General features: G+C 50.0%; 1 protein-coding gene across 1 annotated transcript in view; it reads left to right on the plus strand.

Moving 5' to 3' along the window:
* The window catches only part of LOC139232700 (solute carrier family 35 member G3-like), a 261,262-nt gene that overhangs the window by 6,417 nt on the left and 242,611 nt on the right, over positions 1-12,234 (plus strand). The window lies entirely within an intron of this gene.

Here is a 12,234-nt window from a genome sequence, read left to right on the forward strand (position 1 = left end):
AAAAAGCAGATCCAGGTAGGGTGCACTAACACAGGGACCGTCTGTTCAACATATCGCTCGCTATGACGTCTCTGTCCTCGGCCTCCGACGCTGTTCCAACAAAGCGCCTCAGCTTTCGATCAGGCACTTTACTGAGGGAGCGCTGGACTGTCGGAGGAGCAGTACTGAGGGAGCGTCGCACTGTCGGAGGGGCAGTACTGAGGGAGCGCCGCACAGTTGGAGGGGCAGTACTGAGGGAGCGCTGCACTGTCTGAGGGGCAGTACTGAGGGAGCGCCGCACTGTCTGAGGGGCAGTACTGAGGGAGCGCCGCACTGTCGGAGTGGCAGTACTGAGGGAGTGCTGCACTGTGAGGTACTGTATGTTGAATGAGTCATTAAACCGAAAATATCCCTCAATCAACATAACAAAAAACAAATTATCCGATCATTATCACAGTGCTGTTTGTGGGAGCTTGCTGTGTGCAAATTGGCTGCCGCATTTCCTACATTACAACAGTGACTACAAGGGACCACTTTTGCAGAGATTGTCACACTCAAGATCATCCCTGAATAGAGGCATTTAAGGGGAAGCTAGATAAACACATGGAGGAGAACGGGATATGCTGATAGAATGACTTGAAGAGGAGTGGGAGGAGGCTCGTGTGGAGCATAAACACCAGTTTGATGCTGAGTGCTGTTTCCCCTGGCTAGGGAGTCTAGAACCAGGGGTCACAGTCTCAGGATAAGGGGAAGGCCATTTAGGACTGAGATGAGGAGGGATTTCCTCACTCAGAGTAGTGAATCTTTGGAATTCTCTACCCCAGAGTGCTGTGGATGCTTAGTCATTGAGTATATTCAAGGCTGAGATTTTTGGGCACGAAGGAAATCGAGGGTTATGGGGATAGTGCGGGAAAGTGGAGTTAAGGTTGAAGATCAGCCATGATCTTACTGGATGGCGGAGCAGGCTCGAGGGGCCATATGGCTTACACCTGCTCCACTCCTCGGATGAGACGTTAAACCGAGGCCCTGTCTGCTCTCAAGTGGACGTAAAAGATCCCACGGCACTATTTCGAAGAAGGGCATAGGAGTTATCAACGGTGTCCTTGGGCCAATATTTATCCCTCAATCAGCATTACAAAAACAGATAATCTGATCATCATCAAATTGCTGTTTGTGTGAGCTTGCCGGGCGCAAATTGGTTGCTGCGTTTTCCACATTACAACAGTGACTCCACTTCAAAAGTGCTTAATTGGCTGTAAAGTGCTTAATTGGCTGTAAAGCGCTTTTCGAGACCTCCGGTGGTGGTAAAGGACGCTATATAAATTCAAGTCTTTCTTTTCTCCTTAGACCAGCTGGGCCGAATGGCCTGTTTCTGTGCTGTAAATCCGATGTTCATTTTATCAGTTTGCCCAATCAGTGATTGGCAATCATTGGCACACGAAGAACGGGCAAGGAATACAGAAGGATCCCTGGAGCCGGCAGAACTGTACCCCAGCAAGGAGTCCACACCTTCAGGAGAGGAAGGGATGGCGGAGGAGAAGAAGGGAGGTTTGACTGTGTCCTCGTGTAGTTAGGAGCTCGGACATCAGATGGCAGCAATGTACCTAATTCGAAAGCGAGACGATCTGTTTTCAGTTATTGCCATCTGCTCCAGTCAGCCCTTTAGTGTTGGGGGAAACAGATGTGTTTTCCATCAAATGTTTCTCCCAAAACAATCGCCAAGCTCTGCTTTTTCAATATTCAGGAGGGCCAGTTCTCAAAGTGTTGATATTATTGCCTTCAATCAGGGGAACGGGCCATGTGACACGTTTGATTAACCAGGACGATTTGAAAGAAAGACATGCATTAATATAGCGCCCTCCACAACCACCGGACTTCCCAAAACACTTTACAGCCAATGAAGTACTTTTTGGAGTGTCATCACTGTTGTAATGTGGGAAACGCGGCAGCCAATTTGCGCACAGCAAGCTCCCACACACAGCAATGTGATAATGACCAGATGTTATGTTGATTGAGAGATAAATATTGGCCAGGGGATAACTTGCCTGCTCTTCTTCAAAATAGTGCCGTGGGATCTTTTATGTCCACCTTAGAGAGCAGACGGGGCCTCAGTTTAACATCTCGTACGAAAGACGGCACCTCCTACAGTGCAGCACCCCCTCAACACTGCATTGGAGTGCCAGCCTAGATTTATGTGCCCAAGTCCCTAACCCACAACCTTCTGACTCAGAGACACGTATGCTACCCACTGAGCCACAGCTGACACGTTTATGATCTAAGGTTTGGAGAATGATCAATCAGATTGGTTTCGGCTCCTCATCTTTGGCGCACTCATTCAGAAAAACATAAGAATTAGGAGCAGTAGTCGGTCATTCGGCCCCTCTAACCGGCTCCGCCATTCAATGAGATCAGGGCTGATCTACCTCAACTCCACTTTCCTGCACTATCCCCATATCTCTCGATTCCCTTAATATACCAAAATCTGTCGATCTCTGTCTTGAATATACTCAACAACCGAGCCTCCACAGCCCACTGGGGCAGAGAATTCCAAAGATTCACCACCCTCTGAGTGAAGATATTTCTCCTCATCTCAATCCTAAATGGCTGATCCCTTATCCTGAGACTGTGACCCCTGGTTCTAGACTCCCCAGCCAGGAGGAAACATTCTCCCTGCATCTACCCAAATGGCACGCAAATGGCATGTTGGCCTTCATATCTAGGGAATTTGAGTATAGGAGCAGGGATGCCTTACTGCAGTTGTACAGGGCATTGGTGAGGCCTCACCTGGAGTATTGTGTTCAGTTTTGGTCTCCTAATCTGAGGAAGGACGTTCTTGCTATTATTGAGGGAGTGCAGCGAAGGTTCACCAGATTGATTCCCGGGATGACAGGACTGACCTGAGGAGAGAATGGATCGACTGGGCCTGTATTCACTGGAGTTTAGAAGAATGAGATGGGTTCTCATAGAAATATATAAAATTCTGACGGGACTCGATAGGTTAGATGCAGGAAGAACGTTCCCAATGTTGGGGAAGTCCAGAACCAGGGGTCACAGTCTAAGGATAAGGGGTAAGCCATTTAGGACCGAGATGAGGAGAAACTTCACTCAGAGAGTTGTTAACCTGTGGAATTCTCTGCCGCAGAGAGTTGTTGATGCCAGTTCGTTAGATATATTCAAGAGGGAGTTAGCTATGGCCCTGACGGCTAAAGGGATCAAGGGGTATGGAGAGAAAGCAGGAAAGGGGTACTGAGGTGAATGATCAGCCATGATCTTATTGAATGGTGGTACAGGTTCAAAGGGCCGAATGGCCTACTCCTGCACCTATTTTCTATGTTTACCCTGTCAAACCCTGTAAGAATTGTATGTTTCAATGAGATCATCACTCATTCTTCTAAACTCTAGAGAATAGATGCCTAGTCTACTCAATCTCTCCTTATTCATGCCAGTATAGCTGCCCATGGAACATTTCTTCTGTAATGTTCAGCATCTTTAACATAGTAAAACGTCCCAAGGTGCTTCACAGGAGCGTTGTCAAACAAAATTTGACCACATGAGATATTAGGGACAGGCGACCAAAAGCTCGTTCAAAGAGGTAGGTTTTAAGAAGCATCTTGAAGGAAGAGAGAGGTGGAGAGGTTTAGGGAAGGAATTCTAGAGCTTAGGGCCTACGCAGCTGAAGGCACGGCCACCAATGGTCGAGCGATTATAATCAGGTGCTCACGAGGCTAGAATTGGATGAGCGCAGATCTCGAGGGGTGGAGGTGGCTGTAGGAGCATGAGGAAGTTACAGAGATAGGGGAGGGGCGGGGGGGTTGAGGCCTACGGAGAGATTTGAACACAAAGATGAGAATTTTGAAATCGAGTCGTTGCCGGACTGGGAACCAATGTAGGTCAGCGAGCACATGGGGTGATGGGTGAGCGGGACCTGGTGCGAGTTAGGACACGGGGCAGCGAGCACATGGGGTGGGTGATGGGTGAGCGGGACTCGGTGCGAGTTAGGACACGGGGCAGCGAGCACAGGGGGTGATGGGTGAGCGGGACTCGATGCGAGTTAGGACACGGGGCAGCAAGCACATGGGGTGATGGGTGAGCGGGACTCGGTGCGAGTTAGGACATGGGGCAGTAAGCACAGGGGGTGATGGGTGAGTGGGACTCAGTGCGAGTTAGGACACGGGGCAGTAAGCACAGGGGGTGATGGGTGAGCAGGACTCGGTGCGAGTTAGAACACGGGACAGCGAGCACGGGGTGATAGGTGAGCGGGACCTGGTGCGAATTAGGACACGGGACTCGGTGCAAGTTAGGGAACTATGATGTTTCACTTTGTGGAGAGAGAGGGACAGATTAACCTTCGAGATTGGTTTGCCAGCTAGCGGGAAGCGGCGATTGAGTGCCGCCGACTGATATTCATTCCCGTTACTGGATCGGGAGGCGCTAGGGCTGTGGCCCTGCCTTTCTCCCTACATCCTGAGACAGGGCGTGCTTTACCACCTGAGAAGGATGAAAACTAGAGTGAACCTGGCCTCGATTCTAACCCAGAGGTCCTGGGCTTGAGCCGAGCCATCAACCTGATGTCAGCTGTGGCTCAGAGGGTAACACTCTCTCGCCACTGAGTCCGAAAGTCCCAGACTTGAGCACATAATCCAGACCGCCACTCCCAATACAAGTACTGACGGAGTGCCACACTGTCGGAGGGGCAGTACCAAGGGAGCACTGCACTGTCAGAGGGGCAGTGCTGAGGGAGCGCCGCACTGTCGGAGGGGCAGTACTGAGGGAGTGCCGCACTGTCGGAGGGGCAGTACTGAGGGAGCGCCGCATTGTCGGAGGGGCAGTACTGAGGGAGCGCCGCACTGTCGGAGGGGCAGTACTGAGGGAGCGTCGCACTGTCGGAGGGGCAGTACTGAGGGAGAGCTGCACTGTCGGAGGGTCAGTACTGAGGGAGCGCCGCACTGGCGGAGGGGCAGTACTGAGGGAGCGCCGCACTGTCGGAGGGGCAGTACTGAGGGAGCACCGCACTGTCGGAGGGGTAGTACTGAGGGGGGGCAGTACTGAGGGAGCGCAGCACTGTCGGAGGGGCAGTATTGAGGGAGCACTGCACTGTCAGAGGTGCCGTCTTTCAGATGAGACGTTAAGCTGAGGCCCCATCTGCCCTCGCAGGTGGACGTAAAAGCTCCCATGTAACTATTGAAGATGAACAGGTGTCTTGGGGCCACTATTTGTTCCTCAACCAACATAAAAAAATTAATTATCTGGTCATTATCACATTGCTGTTTGTGGGAGCTTGCTATGCGCAAATTGGCTGCCGCGTTTCCTACATTACAACAGTTACTGCATTTCAAGAAAAGTACTTCCTTGGCTGCAAAGCGCTTTGGGACATCCTGAGCGGGTGAATGGAGCTGTGGAATTGCAAGTTTTTTCTCTCACTTCAGGGGTTCAGATGACTTTCATTAGCCGATGAGAGTTTGCCCTTGCAGTTTGTCCTCAATGAGCTCACCGTAGGTAAACACAGCCTCGTGTTTGCCAACACTTGTCGAGCCTAAATCCGTGCAGGTGTGTTTGTGAGTGTCAGAAGACTGCCAGTTCGTTAGAGAAAAGGTTGGGAGAAGACAGGGCGGTGGAAGCGGTTTCAATATGAAATGGGGAATTGGATGAATACTTGAAAGTGGAGTCAATTTGCAGGGTTATGGGGGAGAGAGCAGGAGGGGGCAGTGGGACTAAATGGATAGCTCTTTCAAAAAGATAGCGCAGAGCGAGTGGACACGCATAAAATAAACAAGCAAGACAAGAATACAAGGGATATCCCAGCAGACTGAAGCCCCCTCTGCCCTCTCTGGTGGATGTAAAAGATTCAGTGTTTGATATCTTGTGGAATAGAAAGAAAGACTTGCATTTCTACAGCGCCTGTCACCACCTCAGGACGTCCCAAAGAGCTTTACAGGCCATTGAAGTGGAGTCACTGTTGTAATGTAGGAAAGGCGGCAGCTAATTTGCGCACAGCAAGCTCCCACTGTAATGCATGCACCTATGAGGATACTCTCAGGTTTGTAGCGGTGTTTTATCCGGACACGCCACGGCGCAACATCTTGCCGTCCAGAGGAGGCGGGGGTCCCCGATGGAGGGCACTCTACGCGGGAGTCCGCCCACTATTTATCGGAGACTTGGCCTGGAGGGTGGTGCACGGAGTAGTCCCGTGCAATAAATTTTTAAGCCGGTTCACGGGCTCCCAGGCCACCTGCAATTTCTGCGGTCTGGAAGAGTCCGTGTTCCATGTTTTTATGGAGTGTGCGAGGTTGCAGCCCCTGTTTCATTACTTAAAGGGGCTGCTCCTCAATTTCTGGCTGCACTTCAGTCCCACACTCCTGATCTTTGGGCACCCTGTGCGGAGGGGAGCGGGTAGGTCCAAGGGCCTCCTTGTAGGACTGCTCCTGGGCACGGCCAAGGGTGCCATCAGCCGGTCCAGGCAGCGGGTGGTTGAGGGGGTCGTTCAGCCCGACTGCCTGCCTCTCTTCCGCGCCTACATCCGAGCCAGAGTGTCCTTAGAGATGGAGCACGCGGTGTCCACCGGTAGGCTTGCGGTCTTCCGCGAGAGGTGGGCGCCGGAGGGACTGGAGTGCATCGTCACCCCGGCAACCAAATTTTAATTTGATTGTATATGTTTTAAAGTTTAATTTGTTTTTATTGCCGGTTTTAGTGTTCCCCGAGTCAGGGGGCACTTGTATAATTTGCATCTCAGTGCCCTAAAAAAACAAACAAAAAAAAAGGGCACCTGAAAAGTTTTTGGAGTGTCCCCCCCCTTTAATGAGGGGGCACATGGATTAACTGTTTATTTATTTGCAACAAAAGAGTTGTAGAGCTGTTTTATCCGGACACGCCACGGCACACTAACTTGCCGTCCTGAGGAGGCGGGGGTCCCCGATGGAGTGCACTCTACACGGGAGTCCTCCCACTATTTATTGGGGACTTGGCCTGGAGGGTGGTGCACGGAGCAGTCACGTGCATTAAATTTTTAAGCCAGTTCACGGGCTCTCAGGCCGCCTGCAATTTCTGCAGTCTGGAGGAGTCCGTATACCATGTTTTTATGGAATGTACGAGGTTGCAGCCCCTATTCCACTGTTTAAAAGGGCTGCTCCTAAAATTTTGTTTGCACTTCAGTCCCACACTCCTGATCTTTGGGCATCCTGTGCGGAGGGGAGCGGGTAGGTCCGAGGGCCTCCTCGCAGGACTGCTCCTGGGCACGGCCAAGGGTGCCACCAGCCGGTCCAGGCAGCGGGCGGTCAAGGGGGCCGTTCAGCCTGACTGCCTGCCTCTCTTTAAGGAGCTAGGAGCTAAATTAAAAAGTAGGACCTCAAAAGTAGTAATCTCGGGATTGCTACCAGTGCCACGTGCTAGTCAGAGTAGGAATCGCAGGATAGCTCAGATGAATACGTGGCTTGAGCAATGGTGCAGCAGGGAGGGATTCAAATTCCTGGGGCATTGGAACCGGTTCTGGGGGAGGTGGGACCAGTACAATCCGGACGGTCTGCACCTGGGCAGAATCGGAACCAATGTCCTCGGGGGAGTGTTTGCTAGTGCTGTTGGGGAGGAGTTAAACTAATATGGCAGGGGGATGGGAACCAATGCAGGGAGATAGAGGGAAACAAAAAGGAGGCAAAAACAAAAGACAGAAAGGAGATGAGGAAAAGTGGAGGGCAGAGAAACCCAAGGCAAAGAACAAAAAGGGCCATTGTACAGCAAAATTCTAAAAGGACAGAGGGTGTTAAAAAAACAAGCCTAAAGGCTTTGTGTCTTAATGCAAGGAGTATCCGCAATAAGGTGGATGAATTAACTGTGCAAATAGATGTTAACAAATATGATGTGATTGGGATTACGGAGACGTGGCTCCAGGATGAGCAGGGCTGGGAACTCAACATCCAGGGGTATTCAACATTCAGGAAGGATAGAATAAAAGGAAAAGGAGGTGGGGTAGCATTGCTGGTTAAGGAGGAGATTAAGGCAATAGTTAGGAAGGACATTAGCTTGGATGATGTGGAATCTATATGGGTAGAGCTGCAGAACACCAAAGGGCAAAAAACGTTAGTGGGAGTTGTGTACAGACCTCCAAACAGTAGTAGTGATGTTGGGGAGGGCATCAAACAGGAAATTAGGGGTGCGTGCAATAAAGGTGCAGCAGTTATAATGGGTGACTTTAATATGCACATAGATTGGGCTAACCAAACTGGAAGCAATACGGTGGAGGAGGATTTTCTGGAGTGCATAAGGGATGGTTTTTTAGACCAATATGTCGAGGAACCAACTAGGGGGGAGGCCATCTTAGACTGGGTGTTATGTAATGAGAAAGGATTAATTAGCAATCTCGTTGTGCGAGGCCCCTTGGGGAAGAGTGACCATAATATGGTGGAATTCTGCATTAGGATGGAGAATGAAACAGTTAATTCAGAGACCATGGTCCAGAACTTAAAGAAGGCTAACTTTGAAGGTATGAGGCGTGAATTGGCTGAGATGGATTGGCGAATGATACTTAAGGGGTTGACTGTGGATGGGCAATGGCAGACATTTAGAGACCGCATGGATGAACTACAACAATTGTACATTCCTGTCTGGCATAGAAATAAAAAAGGGAAGGTGGCTCAACCGTGGCTATCAAGGGAAATCAGGGATAGTATTAAAGCCAAGGAAGTGGCATACAAATTGGCCAGAAATAGCAGCGAACCTGGGGACTGGGAGAAATTTAGAACTCAGCAGAGGAGGACAAAGGGTTTGATTAGGGCAGGGAAAATGGAGTATGAGAAGAAGCTTGCAGGGAACATTAAGACGGATTGCAAAAGTTTCTATAGATATGTAAAGAGAAAAAGGTTAGTAAAGACAAATGTAGGTCCCCTGCAGTCAGAATCAGGGGAAGTCATAACGGGGAACAAAGAAATGGCGGACCAATTGAACAAGTACTTTGGTTCGGTATTCACGAAGGAGGACACGAACAACCTTCCGGTTATAAAAGGGGTCGGGGGGTCTAGTAAGGAGGAGGAACTGAGGGAAATCCTTATTAGCCGGGAAATTGTGTTGGGGAAATTGATGGGATTGAAGGCCGATAAATCCCCAGGGCCTGATGGACTGCATCCCAGAGTACTTAAGGAGGTGGCCTTGGAAATAGTGGATGCGTTGACAGTCATTTTCCAACATTCCATTGACTCTGGATCAGTTCCTATGGAGTGGAGGGTAGCCAATGTAACCCCACTTTTTAAAAAAGGAGGGAGAGAGAAAACAGGGAATTATAGACCGGTCAGCCTGACATCGATAGTGGGTAAAATGATGGAATCAATTATTAAGGATGTCATAGCAGTGCATTTGGAAAGAGGTGACATGATAGGTCCAAGTCAGCATGGATTTGTGAAAGGGAAATCATGCTTGACAAATCTTCTGGAATTTTTTGAGGATGTTTCCAGTAGAGTGGATAAGGGAGAACCAGTTGATGTGGTATATTTGGACTTTCAGAAGGCGTTCGACAAGGTCCCACACAAGAGATTGATGTGCAAAGTTAGAGCACATGGGATTGGGGGTAGTGTACTGACATGGATTGAGAACTGGTTGTCAGACAGGAAGCAAAGAGTAGGAGTAAATGGGTACTTTTCAGAATGGCAGGCAGTGACTAGTGGGGTACCGCAAGGTTCTGTGCTGGGGCCCCAGCTGTTTACACTGTACATTAATGATTTAGATGAGGGGATTAAATGTAGTATCTCCAAATTTGCGGATGACACTAAGTTGGGTGGCAGTGTGAGCTGCGAGGAGGATGCTGTGAGGCTGCAGAGCGACTTGGATAGGTTAGGTGAGTGGGCAAATGCATGGCAGATGAAGTATAATGTGGATAAATGTGAGGTTATCCACTTTGGTGGTAAAAACAGAGAGACAGACTATTATCTGAATGGTGACAGATTAGGAAAAGGGGAGGTGCAAAGAGACCTGGGTGTCATGGTACATCAGTCATTGAAGGTTGGCATGCAGGTGCAGCAGGCGGTTAAGAAAGCAAATGGCATGTTGGCCTTCATAGCAAGGGGATTTGAGTACAGGGGCAGGGAGGTGTTGCTACAGTTGTACAGGGCATTGGTGAGGCCACACCTGGAGTATTGTGTACAGTTTTGGTCTCCTAACCTGAGGAAGGACATTCTTGCTATTGAGGGAGTGCAGCGAAGGTTCACCAGACTGATTCCCGGGATGGCGGGACTGACCTATCAAGAAAGACTGGATCAACTGGGCTTGTATTCACTGGAGTTCAGAAGAATGAGAGGGGACCTCATAGAAACATATAAAATTCTGACGGGGTTAGACAGGTTAGATGCAGGAAGAATGTTCCCAATGTTGGGGAAGTCCAGAACCAGGGGTCACAGTCTAAGGATAAGGGGTAAGCCATTTAGGACCGAGATGCGGAGGAACTTCTTCACCCAGAGAGTGGTGAACCTGTGGAATTCTCTACCACAGAAAGTTGTTGAGGCCAATTCACTAAATATATTCAAAAAGGAGTTAGATGAGGTCCTTACTGCTAGGGGGATCAAGGGGTATGGCGAGAAAGCAGGAATGGGGTACTGAAGTTGAATGTTCAGCCATGAACTCATTGAATGGCGGTGCAGGCTAGAAGGGCCGAATGGCCTACTCCTGCACCTATTTTCTATGTTTCTATGTTTCTTCCGCGCTTACATCCAAGCCAGGGTGTCCCTGAAGATGGAGCACGCAGTGTCCACCAGTACGCTCGCGGCCTTCCACGAGAGGAGGGCGCCAGAGGGACTGGAGTGCATCATCACCCCCGGCAACCAAATTTTAATTTGATTTTATATGTTTTAAAGTTTAATTTGTTTTAATGCCGGGTTTTAGTGTCCCCCCAGTCAGGGGGCACTTGTATAATTTGCCTCTCAGTGCCCTTAAAAAAAAACAAAAAAAGGGCACTTGAAAACTGTTTGGAGTGTCTCCCCCCTTTTAATAAGGGAGCAATTGAGTTAATGTTTATTTTGTTTTGCAACAAAAGAGTTGCAGAGCTGTTTTATCTGGATATGCCATGGCACACCATCTTGCCGTCCAGAGGAGGCGGGGATCCCCGATGGAGTGCAGTCTACGCAGGAGTCCTCCCACTACTTATTGGGGACTTGGCCTGGAGGGTGGTGCACGTAGCAGTCCCGTGCAATAAATTTTTAAACCAGTTCACGGGCTCCCAGGCCGCCTGCAATTTCTGCGTTCTGGAGGAGTCCGTGTTCCATGTTGCTATGGAATGTGCGAGGTTGCAGCCCCTATTCCACTATTTGAAGGGGCTGCTCCTCAATTTCTTGTTGCACTTCAGTCCCACACGCCTGATCTTTGGGCACCCTGTGCTGAGGGGAGCGGGCAGGTCCGAGGGCCTACTCGTAGGACTGCTACTGGGCACGGCCAAGGGTGCCACCAGCCGGTCCTGGCAGCGGGCGGTTGAGGGGGTCGTTCAGCCCGACTGCCTGCCTCTCTTCCGCGGTCACATCCGAGCCAGGGTGTCCCTGGAGATGAAGCACGCAGTATCCACCAGTACGCTCGCGGCCTTCTGCGAGAGGTGAGCGCCAGAGGGACTGGAGTGCATCATCACCCCCGGCAACCAAATTTTAATTTGATTTTATATGTTTTAAAGTTTAATTTGTTTTATTGCCAGGTTTTAGTGTCCCCTCCCTTTTAGCCAGGGGGCACTTGTATAATTTGTGGTTTTAGTGCCCCAAAAAAAACCGACAACATAAAAGGGCACTTGAAAAGTGTTTGGAGTGTCCCCTTCCTTTAATCAGGGGGCACTTGAACTAACTGTTTAATTTTTTTCACAACAAAAGAGTTGTAGAGCTGTTTTATCCAGACACGCCATGGCACACCATCTTGCCATCCGGAGGAGGCGGGTGTCCTCGATGGAATACACACTACGCGGGAGTCCTCCCACTATTTATTGGGGGTGGTGTACGGAGCAGTCCCGTGCAATAAATTTTAAAGTCGGTTCACAGGCTCCCAGACCGCCTGCAATTTCTGTGGTCTGGAGAAGTCCGTGTTCCATGTTTTTATCGAATGTGCGAGGCTGCAGCCCCTATTCCACTATTTGAAGGGGCTGCTCCTCAAATTCTGGGTGATCTTTCGGCACCTAGTGCAGAGGGGAGCAGGTAGGTCCAGGGCCTCCTCATAGGACTGCTCCTGGGCACGGCCAAGGGTGCCATCGGCCGGTCCAGGCAGCGGGCGGTCGAGGGGTTCGTTCAGCCCGACTGCCTGCCTCTCTTC

The sequence above is a fragment of the Pristiophorus japonicus genome, chromosome 20 (genome assembly GCF_044704955.1).
Source record: "Pristiophorus japonicus isolate sPriJap1 chromosome 20, sPriJap1.hap1, whole genome shotgun sequence".
Lineage (NCBI taxonomy): Eukaryota > Metazoa > Chordata > Chondrichthyes > Pristiophoridae > Pristiophorus > Pristiophorus japonicus.